Source organism: Mandrillus leucophaeus, unplaced genomic scaffold, assembly GCF_000951045.1.
Source record: "Mandrillus leucophaeus isolate KB7577 unplaced genomic scaffold, Mleu.le_1.0 Scaffold994, whole genome shotgun sequence".
Classification (NCBI taxonomy): Eukaryota; Metazoa; Chordata; class Mammalia; order Primates; family Cercopithecidae; genus Mandrillus; species Mandrillus leucophaeus.
In genome coordinates, this window is record NW_012110852.1 from 870151 (window position 1) to 883732 (window position 13582).

Consider the following 13582-nt stretch of genomic DNA (forward strand, 5'->3'; position numbering starts at 1 on the left):
CTGGAAGTTACAGAACTGACTTGTAGGCCATCAGCCCATTTGGCGCCAAACCATGTGGCAAGACCTTTGGGAAACAGGTCACCAGAAAGATGTAACTATCTATCATGTGTCAGGCCATATACCTTTGGCCACCCCCAGAAATGATGAGGCAAATGCCTTGGCCAAGGTCCGATGGTTAAAGTCGGCATGAGATGTGGACTTGTGGCTACACAGGAAACTGGGACATGTTGGGGATAAGCTGATGCAACAGGTCAGTTGGTGCTGGGATCTGTCTTTGCCCCTGCGGGACATTTGCAAGGCCTGCCAGAAGTGCCCAGTGTGTGATCAGGCATACCTTAGACAGAGACAACTGCCTAGTGTAACACAACAAGTGGACAGTAGGGTGGATGCCCTTAACCAGATGGCAAATAGATTACACTGGGCCACTGCCAACATCGCAGGGTTACACACATTCACCGACTGCTGTAGACATGGCCACCAGCCTGTTGTTCACCTACCCTTGCAGGGTGGCCAACCAGCAACACACCATTCAAGCCCTGCAACACTTATGTGCCTTATACAGCCATTCCCTGGCCATTGAAAGTGATAGGGGAACACATTTCACTGGACAGCAGGCACAAACAGTGGGCACAGCAGATGGACATACACTTGGGGTTTCATGTTCCTTATAAGTCATAAACCGCTGGCATGATTGAGTGATATAACAGACTCCTGAAGAACAGGTTACATTTGCATGTTCCTCCCCTGTCTTTGCAGTCCTGAAGTTCCAGGCTGGACCTGGTGCTCCAAATCTTGAATGGGCAGCCACGGAAAGGTGGCCCAGCTCCAGTGGAGGCACTGTTACATCAGGCTGGTGCCCCTATCCAGCTACAGATACACACCAAAGATGGCCAGTTTCAATCAGGTATGGGGACAAATGGTAATCTGTTGTTGCCTGCCCCAATGCCCCTGAAGGCAGAGGGAGAGAAAACCTGATGTTGGCCACGTACCCTCCAAGCCCCTAATTGCAGTTGGTGGGCTATCGCAGCCCACTGTGGGGAGGGCCTGCAGTATGACTTACATGTTATTCTTAGGGGAATGGCCAGGGAAGGGACGCTCCTCTGGGGGACATATGTGCTGTCTGTGTGGCCTATCATGAGCTCCCCTGTGACACTGGCATGGGTACAGAACCCAAAAGAACCACGGGGAGCTGAGAAGGTGTGGTACCATTGCCCAGGGCAGCAGCCCTTGGTGGCAGCATTGTTACCCAGAGATAAAAAGTTGGCCTGTATTTTGCCTGAGGGATGTGATTTACCCCTTTTATTACCTGTGCCTGGTTTGTCGTTTCAGTCATAGGTTGGCATGCTCCAACAGCATTTTGGACAGGACCCACACCTATGGCAAAGTGACCAACGTCTCCAAATGTTGGATCTGCACTGTCCTTCCAGCAGTAGCTGTAGATGGCTTGCCCTGGCATGTATATTCAGCTTCTGTGAAAAACTGGATGTGGCTAGAGACTTAGGGTCCCATGGACAATGGTTGGGATGCAACATGGCGAACTTTGGATAGGGAGCATTGTAAAACCTGCATTGCAAAAAATGCCTGCCCCCTGGCTGACCCATAGCATTCATGATGAATGGGGCTGGCTAATGGGAGAACACGTGGTGCCCCTATTGCAAGTACCATAATATATAGATCAACACTGGGATAAAGTCACTGTGGGATGGTTGCCCACTGTGGTCTGTAAAAACATAACACATGTCACTACACCAAGGCTGTGGTGGAACAAGCAGCCTTACCGAGGCTGAGCCCTGATGGACTTTGTGTCCCTGGGAGTTTACGAGTCTGAGGGGGCACGGGATGACCATATCTGCCAGCCAATTGGACTGGATGTTTTACTTGGTGATGCCCTTATGTGCTTGCCACCATACTTCCCTCATTGCCTCGGTGCCTGCACAACTAAGAGTTGCTACATTCCTGGTTTTTGCGAGTGTGGTGGGTCCCCTGGTGGCTCTACCCCTTAGCAATAACTCTCCTTGGAGCAGGTTTCATCACTATAGAAATGCAGATTATAGCCCTTGCAGAACACACAGTTAAGGCCCTGAATTACACCCGAGTTGTCCTCCTTCTGTTAATTGATGAGGCTGATCAAACCAGGAAGGTAGTGCTGCAAAACTGGATGGCCTTAGACATAAGAACAGCTGACCAAGGTGGCACCTGTGCCCTTATAGGGTCACAATGTTGTATATATATCCCTGACAACCACCAGAACATAACAGCATCTTTACAAGGGGGGTTACAGGAGATTAAGGTGATTGAGCACCTTATTGATGACCTCCTACAGAGATGGTGGGTGTCTCTGGGCTCTAACCTACATTGGGGCCTAATAATAATGGGTAGTTATAGCAGAAATATTAGTGATAGGTTGTTGCTCCCTGTATTGTTGCTGTGGCCTATGGGTTCAGGGTGCTGTCATATGTGCACAGGTCCCCACTAAGAGGACTCCCTCAGCCTAGGGGATGGAGTGTAAGGAACATGGCTGCACTGCAGCCAGGCAGGCATAGGCTAAGGTAAACATCCTGCATGACTCAGTGGGATTGGAGTGCAGGTGCACAGTTCCATGCATTGTATAACCACAGCTATGTAGCTGTAACATGGGAAGGCTCATCACCTGGCTCTGAGCCACTATTTTTCTGTGAAGTGTATAAATATTGTCTGTGAGGTATATAAATGCTGGACTGACACTGTGAAAGAGCTGCTGAATAAAGCCATGTCCCATCTACCTGCTGTCTCTTGAGTGTTCTTCTAGCTCCCTGTTCCCCCTCCACCCACTCCCTTTGGACCTCAGCTGGGGCTCAAACCTGGCAATATAGCTCCTCAATACTTTTTAAAAGAATAAATGAACATATGAATGATGAAAGACAACACTATTTTAGAGGTCTGAGGTATGTCTCTTGCTTGTTTCTAGGGGCTCCTTAGCATTGATTTGGCTAAGGAAATGACAGATGTGTGATGGAAAAAGAGGAATACCAGCCAGGCTTAATAGAAACTGATAGCTTCCTCCACCCACTTCTACCAGCACTGTGAGCAGAACAAAGTCAGAGTTTATGACTTAAAATTAGGCCTCAGGAATGGAGGAAGGTATCCAAGTCCCTTGAAGAGCAGGAAACCTGGAACAGCCTGTGTGCTGGTTACTAGCCATTAGCCACATCTCCATCTATACTCCACTCCAGAAAACTGATCTCTGAACTTCAGACCCAGGTTCCTTGATTATGGCTAATGGATGGGTGGCTAGTTATGTAATTGGAGAGAACAATATTGGCATTTTTATGACAAGGTTTGAAGAGGTGTGTAAAAGGACATTTCAGAATGGGCACAGGGTGTTAAAATGAATGTGTCTTAGGCAAAATCCAAGAGAGAGCCAAAAAACTGAGTGTCCAAAGTGTGAAACAGGGAAAGCCCACCTCTGAACACATGTCCTCCCTGAGGAGCCTGAAAATCCAGATCACGGGAGAAGGATTTAACCTTAACTAGAGCTGAAACAAATTTAGAGAGCTGAGAGAAATATAAAAGTAGAAGCAGCAGGAAGAGCCCTGTAGGCACTCCCAGACCCCAAGGAAGCCAATGAAACCAATTTCTGACTTTATCTCACAGGGATCCTTTGGGAGGTTGCCAGTGGAATTGGGGAAAGACCACAGGGAGAAGGAAACTTCCAGTTGAATTTTATAATAATTTTGACTGGGTGTGAATTTTCCAGAGCAGAATCCAGGGGTGTAGGGCAAATGGGAAGTGCAGGTATGAGCACGTAAGCCATGGCATGGAGCGGGTGAAGCCTGAAAGTCCTGTGGGGAGGCTTATAGCCTGGGGCAAATTCCCAGCCCTGCTCACCAGCTACCTGGATAGAAACTCAGTGCTATTGGAGTAGCACCACAGAAGTGACACTGGCCTTTCTGGCTGTATGGAAGCTGGATGAGGCCTGTCACTGCTAGCTTTCCCTCACCTTACTTGGTGGCCTGTATGAGGCAGCAGAGGCGGTCATAATCCCCCTGGGAATGTAATTTTATTAGCCTGAGAAACACATCCCATCCCCCACAGCACCCACAGAAAGCCCTGCCTAAGGAGACTCTGAGCTCAGACAGGTCACACCCTGCCCCTACCTGATGATCTTTCTCTACCAACCCTGGTAGCCAAAGACAAAAGACATAATCTCAAAGACATAAGCTCTCTGGCCCCACCTACTGCCTGAGAAACCCAGTATTTATCCAGGAGACCCTAGGGCAAGCTTGTATCTTCCCTATACTATCATAGCTGATACTCTCTTGAAATTGCCACCTCCTGGCTGGAGGCCAACCGACACTAACCATTTCAGCAGCTCATAAAACAACAACCCAGCCCCAAGAAAGGAAAAAAAAACAGCTAACCTCACCGCCTGTAACACCCTGGCTAGCCAGAGGTCCTGAGTCTGTCCACATGACAACTTTACTGCCAGCACAACCAGCATTTGAGAAAACCAGCACACTAAACAAAACTACAACTAATGTCCCACACAGAGTCCACTTCACTCCACTGCCACCTCCACTGGAGCAGGTGCTGGTATCCACAGCTGAGAGACTGAAGGTGGATCACATCACAGGAGTCTTTGCAGACACACCCCAGTACTAACCTGGGGCGCAGTAGCTCCACTGGGTGGCTAGACCCAGAAGACAAATAACAGTCACTGCCGTCTGGCTCTCTGGAAGCCCCATCCCAAGGGGAAGTGGGGAGAGCACTATGTGAAGTGAGCACCCTTGGGATAAAAGAATCTGAACAGCAGCACTTGAACCTCAGATCTTTCCTCTGACATAGTGTACCCAAATGAGAAGAAACCAGAAAAATAATTCCATATTATGACAAAACAGGGTTATTTAACACTCCCCAAAGATCACACTAGCTCACCAGCAATGGATACAAACCAAGAAGAAATATCTGAATTGCCAGAAAAAGAATTCAGAAGGTCGATTATTAAGCTACTCACAGAGGCACTGGAGAAAGGTGAATACCAACTTAAACACATTTAAAAAATACTACATGATATGGTTGGAGAAATCTCCAGAGAAATAGAGAGCATAAATAAATTTTTTTTAAAAACACAACTTCCAGAAATAAAGAACACACTTAGATAAATGCAATATACACTGAAAAGTCTTGACAATAGAATTGAACAAGTAGGAAAAAAATACTTCAGAGCTCAAAGACAAGGCTTTCAAATTAACCCAATATGAAAATGACAAAAAAAAAAAAAAAGAATTAAAAAAAATGAACAAAGCCTCCAAGAAGTTTGGGATTATGTTAAGTGACCAAACCTAAGATTAATTGTTGTTCTCGAGGAAGAAGAGAAATCTAAAAGTTTGGAAAACTTATTTTAGGGAATAATTTAGGAGAACTTCCGTGGCCTTGCTAGGATCTAGACATCCAAATACAAGAAGCTCAAAGAGTACCCAGGTTATCTAAAGTCAAGACAAAGGAAAGAATCTTAAAAGCTGTGACGCAAAAGCATCAGGTAAGCTATAAAGGAAAATCTATCAGATTAACAGCAGACTTACCAGCAGAAGCCCTACAAGCTAGAAGGGATTGGGGTCCTATTTTTAGCCTCCTTAAACAAAACAATCATCAGCCAAGAATTCTGTATCCAGCAAAACTAAGCTTCATAAATGAAAGAAAAATAGAGTCTTTTCCAGGCAAGCAAATGCTAGGAGAATTTGCCACTACCAAGCCAGAACTATAAGAACTGCTAAAAGGAGCTCTAATTCTTGAAACAAAACCTTGAAATTCACAAATACAGAACATTCTTAGAGCATAAATGTTACACAACCTATAAAACAATAACACAATTTAAAAAAAGAAAGTATTCAGGCAACAATTAGCATGATGAGTTGAATAGTGCCTCACATCTCAATACTAATGCTGAATGCAAATGACCTAAATGCGCCACTTAAAAGATACAGAATGGCAGAATGGATAAGAATTCACCAACCAAGTGTCTGCTGTCTTCAAGAGACTCACCTAATACATAAGCACTCACATAAAATAAAGAGGTGGAAAAAGATATTCCATGCAAATGGGCACCACAAGCTAGTAAGAGTAGCTATACATGTATTGGACAAAACAGACTTTAAAGCAACAACAGTTAAAAATACAAAGAGGTACATTATATAATGATAAAAGGATTAGTCCATCAGGAAAATATCACAATCCTACATATCTATGCACCTAACACTGGAGCTCCCAAATTTATAAACAATTACTACTAGACCTAATAAATAAGATAAACAGCAACATGGTAATAGTGGGGAACTTTAATACTCCACTGACAGCCTAGACAGGTCATCAAGACAGAAAGTCAACAAAAAAAGAATATAAACTATATCCTAGAACAAATGGACTTAACATATATGTACAGATCATTCTACCCAACAACTGCAGTATATACATTCTTTTCATCAGTACATAGAACATTCTTCAAAATAGACCATATGATAGGCCACAAAAGAAGTCTCAACACATTAAAAAAATGAAATTATATCAAGTACTCTGTCAGACCACAGACCAGAGCAGAAGTGAATGAAATTGAAACAAAAAAATACCAAAAGATAAATGAAACAAAAGTTAGTTATTTGAATAGATAAACAAAATTGATAGACCATTAGCAAGATTAATCAATAAGAGAGAAAATCCAAATAAACTCAATTAGAAACAAAATGGGAGATATTACAACTGCTACCACAGAAATTAAAAAGGTAATTCAAGGCTACTATGAACACGTTTATGCACACAAACTAGAAAAGTTAGAGGAAATGGGTAAATTCCTGGAAATATACAGCTCTTCTAGATTAAAACAGGAAGCCATAGAAACTCTGAACAGACAAATAACAAGCAGCAAGATTAAAATGGAAATTTAAAAATTGCCAACAAAAAAAGTTCATAATCAGATGGATTCACACCTGAATTCTATCAGACATTCAAAGAAGAATTGTTACCAATCCTGTTGACACTATTCCAAAAGATAGAGAAAGAGGGAATCCTCCCTTAATTATTCTACAAAGCCAGTATTACCCTAATACCCAAACCAGGGAAGGACATAACAAAAAAAGAAAACTACAGACCAGTGTCCCTGATGAACATCGATGCAAAAATCCTCAACAAAATACTAGTTAACTGAATCCAACAGCATACCTAAAAGATAATATACCATGACCAAGTGGATTTTATACCAGGGATACAGTGATGGTTTAACATACACAAGTCAATAAATGTGATACACCACATAAACAGAATTAAAAACAAAAATCACATGATCATCTCAACAGATGCAGAAAAAGCATTTGACAAAATCCAGCATCTCTTTATGATTAAAACCCTCAGCAAAATCGGCATAGAAGGGACATACCTTATGGTAATAAAAGTCATCTATGGAAAACTCACAGCCAAAATTATACTGAATGGGGAAAAGTTGAAAGCATTGCCCCTGAGAACTGGAACAGGACAAGGCTGCCCACTTTCACCACTTCTATTCAACATACTTCTGGAAGTCATAGCCAGTACAATCAGACAAGAAAAAGAAACAAGGGCATCCAAATTAGTAAAGAAGAAACCAAACAATTGCTGTTCACCGATGATATGATCAAATACCTAGAATATGCTAAAGACTCTTCTAAAAAAGCTCCTAGAACTGATCAATGAATTCAGTAACGTTTCCGGATACAAAATCGATATACACAAATCAGAAGCACTGCTATACACACCTACAGTGACCCAGCTGAGAATCAAATTAAGAACTCAATCTCTTTTACAATAGCTGCAAAAACTATAAAATACTTGGGAATATACCTAACCAAAGAGGTGAAAGACCTTTACAAGGAAAACTACAAAACACTGCTGAAAGAGACAATAGATGACACAAACAAATGGAAACACTTCCAATTTTAATGGATGGGTAGAATCAATATTGTGAAAATGACCATACTGCCAAAAGCAATCTACAAATTCAACCCAGTTCCCATCAAAATACCATTACCATTCTCAGAACTAGAAAAAAGCAACCCTGAAATTCATATAAAAAAATGCCTACATAGCCAAAGCAAGAGTAAGTAAAAAGAACAAATCTGGAGGCATCACATTACCTGACTTTAAACCATACCACAAGGCCATAGTCACAAAAACAGCATAAAAATAGGCACATAGACCAATGGAACAGAATAGAAAACCCTGAAATAAAGTCAAATACTTACAGCCAACTCATCTTTGACAAAGCAAACAAAAATGTGATATGGGGAAAAGACACCCAATTTAACAAATGGAGCTGGAATAATTGGCAAACCACATGGAGAAGAATGAAACTGGATCCTCATCTCCACCTTATACAAAAATCAACTCAAGATGGATCAAATACTTAAATCTAAGACCTGAAACCCTAAAGATTCTAGAAGATAACATCAGAAAAAGCTCTTCTAGCCATTGGCTTAGGCAAAGACTTCATGACCAAGAACCCAAAACCAAATGCAACAGAAACAAAGATAAGTAGATGGGACTTAATTAAACTCAAAAGTCTTTGCACAGCAAAAGAAATAATCAGCAGAGTTAACAGACAACTAGCAGAGTAGGAGTAAATCTTTGCAAACTATGCATCTGACAAAGCGCTAATAATACTCAGAATCTACAAGGAACTCAAACAAATCAGCAAGAAACAAAACCAAACAATCCTATCAAAATTGGGATAAGGAAGAATAGACACTTCCCAAAAGATATACAAATGGCCAACAAACATATGGAAAAACATATGAAAAAATGCTCAACATCACTAATGATCAGGGAAATGCAAATCAAAACCACAATATGATGACACCTTTTTCCTACAAGAAAGGCTATAATGAAAAACAAATAAAAAAATAAGATGTTGGTGGAGATGTCGTGAAAAGGGAACACTTTTACACTGCTGGTGGGAATGTAAACTGGTACAATCACTATGGAAAACAGTGTGGAGATTCCTTAAAGAACTAAAAGTAGATCTACCATTTGATTCAGCAATCCCACTCCTGGGTATCTACCCAGAGAAAAATAAGTCATTATACAAAAAGGATACATGAACATGGATGTTTATAGCAGCACAATTCGCAATTGCAAAAATATAGAAGCAGCCCAAATGCCCACCAATCAATGAGAGGATGAAGAACTGTTGGTATATATATATCGTGGAATACTACTCAGACTTAAAAAGGAATGAAATTATGGTATTCACAGCAACCTGGATGGAGTTGGAGACCATTATTCTAAGTGAAGTAACTCAGGAATGGAAAACTAAACATTGTATGTTCTCACTTGTAAGTGGGAGCTAAGCTATAATGATGCAAAGGCAAAAGAATGATACAATGGACCTTGGGCACTCCAAGGGAAGGGTGGGAAGGAGGTGAGAGATAAAAGACCACACTTTGGGTGCAGTGCACACTGCTCGGGTGATGGGTGCACCAAAATCTCACAAATCAGCACTAAAGAACTTATACATGTAACCAAACATCACTTGTTCCCCAAAAACCTATTGAAATTATATATATATATATACACACACACATATATATATATATGTCTTATATGTGTTCTTGCCAAAAAGACTTGCCCCTCCAGAGGAGGCCCCTGATGACCTGGTAGGCAAGATGAGACTTTCCCCAGCTACATCAATACTTGCTCAAGAAGTCTGTGTACAAAGTGGCCACAGTGGCATGGATGAAGGCTATGAATGGGCTCCATAACATGGCCTTCTGCCCACTGGGCTTGACTTGGATACTGTCACTACAGGGTGACAAGCCTGTCAATAGAGGAGGCCAATGTTTATCTCCAACATGGTACCTCTCCCTTGGAATGCCGATGTGTCTGGAGTTGGTTCCTTCTGGTGGGTTCTTGGTCTTGCTGACTTCAAGAATGAAGTCACGGGCCTTCGTGATGAGTGTTATAGCTCTTAAAGGTGGCACAGACCCAAAGAGTGAGCAGCAGCAAGATTTATTGTGAAGAGCAAAAGAACAAAGCTTCCACAGCCTGGAAGGGGACCTGAGCAGGTTGTCAGCTTTTATTCCCTTATTTGTCCCTGCCCACGTCCTGCTGATTGGCCCATTTTACAGAGTGCTGATTGGTCCATTCAACAAAGTGCTGATTGGTCCATTTTACAGAGCACTGATTGGTCCATTTTACAAACCTCTAGCTAGCCACTGAGCACTGATTGGTGCGTTTTTACAGAACACTGATTGGCCCATTTTACAAACCTCTAGCTAGCCACAGAGTGCTAATTGGTGCATTTTACAATCCTCTTGTAATACAGAAAGTTCTGCAGGTCTCCACATGACCCAGATGTCCAGCTGGCTTCACCTCTCACTGAGCTAACCACCTAATGTCAGGTTTGTTCTGTACCATCATGAAGGAAGCAGAAATTTGTGGGAACAAATATTTTTCTGAGCACTGATTTGCCTTTCAAATCCACAGCACTTCTTCCACCCTCACCTTTTATGGATTTAAGAACTATTTTATGCTTCATCTTGTTATCACTCACAGCATTGCCTCTTTTGACCAGAGAACTAATTTTGCAGCAAAAGTGGAATCATTGTATTTTTCCTGTGGAATTCACTAGTGTTAACATGTGTCCCCTCACTCGGAGGCCTAATAGAAGACGGGATGGCCTAGTGGAGACTCAGTGATAATGCCAGCAGGGTGATAACACTCTGCAAAATTGAGGTGCTGATCTATAGGATGCAGTATAGGTTTCAAAACAGTAGCCAAGATATGGTGATTTTCCATAGCCAGAATACACAGGTCTGGGAACCAAAGGGAAGAAATAAAAATTACCTCAATCACTATTACACATTACATAAGTGTGCTTCCTGTCTCTCAAGCCTTCAGGTTGATGGTTTTGGAAGTGCTGGTACCCAAGGGAAGAATATCCACCAGAGAATAGTGGTAATTGTTCTCATTGTAAGGAGCTTAGCTGAGCCGGGGGAGCCAGCAGAGCTGCCAGGTGTCATTGTAGCCAATTAAAGTAACAAGTTACAAATGAGTTAAGCCTGTACTCACTTACTAAGATGGTATTAGCAAGCATCTAAACCAGAGTGCCAACTCCTTGTTTTATTTCCTCCTATGGAATGGCACACAAGTTGAGGGCCCAGTGGATCAGTGTGGATGTGGAAGTCATCTCACTATTGAAGAAGCCCTAAATAAAAGGCTCCAGTAGTTTTATGGGCCCTGGAATGGGGAATGGGAGAAAGAAGAGAGCTCAGGGTGCAAAAACACTAGGTCCTCAGTCAGAGTGTGAAGTGTCTTCAAGGTTTTCCCCTCCTCCTTCTATAAGAAGGTCTCAGCAGAGACACCTGAGACAGGCCTCTGCCCAAGGCCTCAGATAAACAGACCAGGTGTTAAGATGTCCAGGCTAGGAAAATAAATACATAAAGATCATGACTGGCTAGAAGGATCTAAGGCCTTGACTCCAATTCTGTTTCTGTGCACCAAGTCTAGTGTGAACAGGGAAGATTTTTATCTGCCAAGTAAAGTCTTTGTTATCGCCTATGGTCAGGCCTGATATATCACATGTAGGTTTTTAAGCAGGAGCTGATGAATTAGAAGTTGACACTGCCTACTGGTCATTTCAGATTCCCCAATATGCTGAACCAAGAGGTGGAGAATAGGTGATTATAAGGGTGGGGTGATTGATCCTGATTGACAAGATAAAATTGAGTTACCATTACACACCAGCAGCCAGGAGGACTGCAAATGGACCCAGGTGATTCACTGAGGTCCTTCTAGCATTCCCATTGTCAATAACAAAAGTTAACATAAGACTGAGGCAATTCAATAAGAATGGACCAATAAGAACTTAGATCCTGTGGGAATGAAGTTTTGGGTCATCATGCCATGTAAAAATCTTTGCAGATATCAGAGAGTAGAAAGAAGATGGAATGTATGTAAATAAGACAGATACGATTTATCGATAGAGGCCTAATGATCAGCTACACAAAAGGGAACTGTGGTCGCCATGTGTTTTGTATGAATTATTTTCCTCCCTTCATCCTGGTTCGTTACAGGAAGAGTATCAGGTCCTCTTAATATTTCTAACTTCGCAAAGTGTGTTTTAGGCGGGAGTATGAATAAACAGATATGAACTTGTGATACATTGGCTAATGGGACTTTGTTTTGAGGATAGGAGTCTCTTCATCTAGGCAAAAGATGAGACTAGGTGCTTCAACGCAAAGTGGGCCTGTAGGGCTTATTTCCAATTTTCCCACACCAAAATCCATCATCCACCCTTCTCTGTTCTTCTCTGTACCCCCATGAGACTGCCTCACATGGACTCCCTAGCTTCTGGTTGGGTTTGGACAATTTGAGCAACAGTGAGAGACAAGAGGGTGAGAGGAAAGAGGTTGGGATACTGGCTGTCTCCTCACCTAGTCCCCACAGTGCCATGGATTTTCAGGGGCTGCTTTCCTTTACCCATGGCCCAATAGGGTAGCCCCTGTTCTATGACTTTAACTGTCACTGAGCTGCAGTAATGATGTTCTTACTCTTTCCTCTTTAGGCCTTAGAGATGTAACAGCTTCTCACTGTTGCTAGCCTCTGAGTGCCCCACTACTCAGGCACTGAAGAGTGTGAGTTCCCTTAGCCCTCTCCATACTTTTATACCTAGTTCCTTCATTAAATTATTTCCAGTTAAAGCCTTTTGCATATACTCTCTCTTTGCTCTAGAATTCTAGTGAATACACATGAAGATGAGGATTTCTGCGATGTGAGATTTTATGGAGAGATAGGTTTATGGAAAATTCTATGTTGAGGAAAGTAAAGTTGGAGAGGAACAGATGTCTAGAGAATAATGGCTAAAATCCCCCACAATGTTTCTTTTCTAAAGTTCAAAAATAATGTCACTACTTAGCTTTTTTTCTGGACAGCCATAGGCTAGTCTGGGAATAGTGGCTGGAGAGTCCTAGGACTCTAGGCTTGCAAGCCCCTTTCTTGTTCATGGGTGAGAAAGTTGGAGTCAACAAACCCATCAGAGGGAGACTGTAATACTCTCTTTCTTTATTCTAGCCTCCAATATCTTTCGTGGCCTCATCCTTGTTTGCCTTTCTTTGATTATCTGCTGAAAATCAATGTAAATTATTTTACTGATGTCATTGCTATTCCAGTTACAAGAAATTATCTAAGGAAGTTAAATCAGTAAATTTCAAAGGTGAAACTCCAAGTACTCCTTACATTATAACCATTATAACTCTCTCACTGGGTACAAATTTCAGTTTTTGTGGTAGAAAAGAAACAATGCTTAGTCCTGACGCCCACTTCCCAATAAACTAATTTTACACTTTGGGAACATTTTCTAATGTATATGAGCCTCATATTGGACTTGTATACCTCTTGCAGTTATTATAGGCTAATGAATATGAATCCTAAATAGGCCAAAAGTGAATATGGCAAATGCACCCTTAGACTCCTTCTTAGAGGGTATCAGCTACCACCTACTGTATAGTCAGTCAGTTGTTATATGAAATATTCAGTAAATAAATTTATCGAGTACATGTTATATGCCCGGCACTGTGCAGAG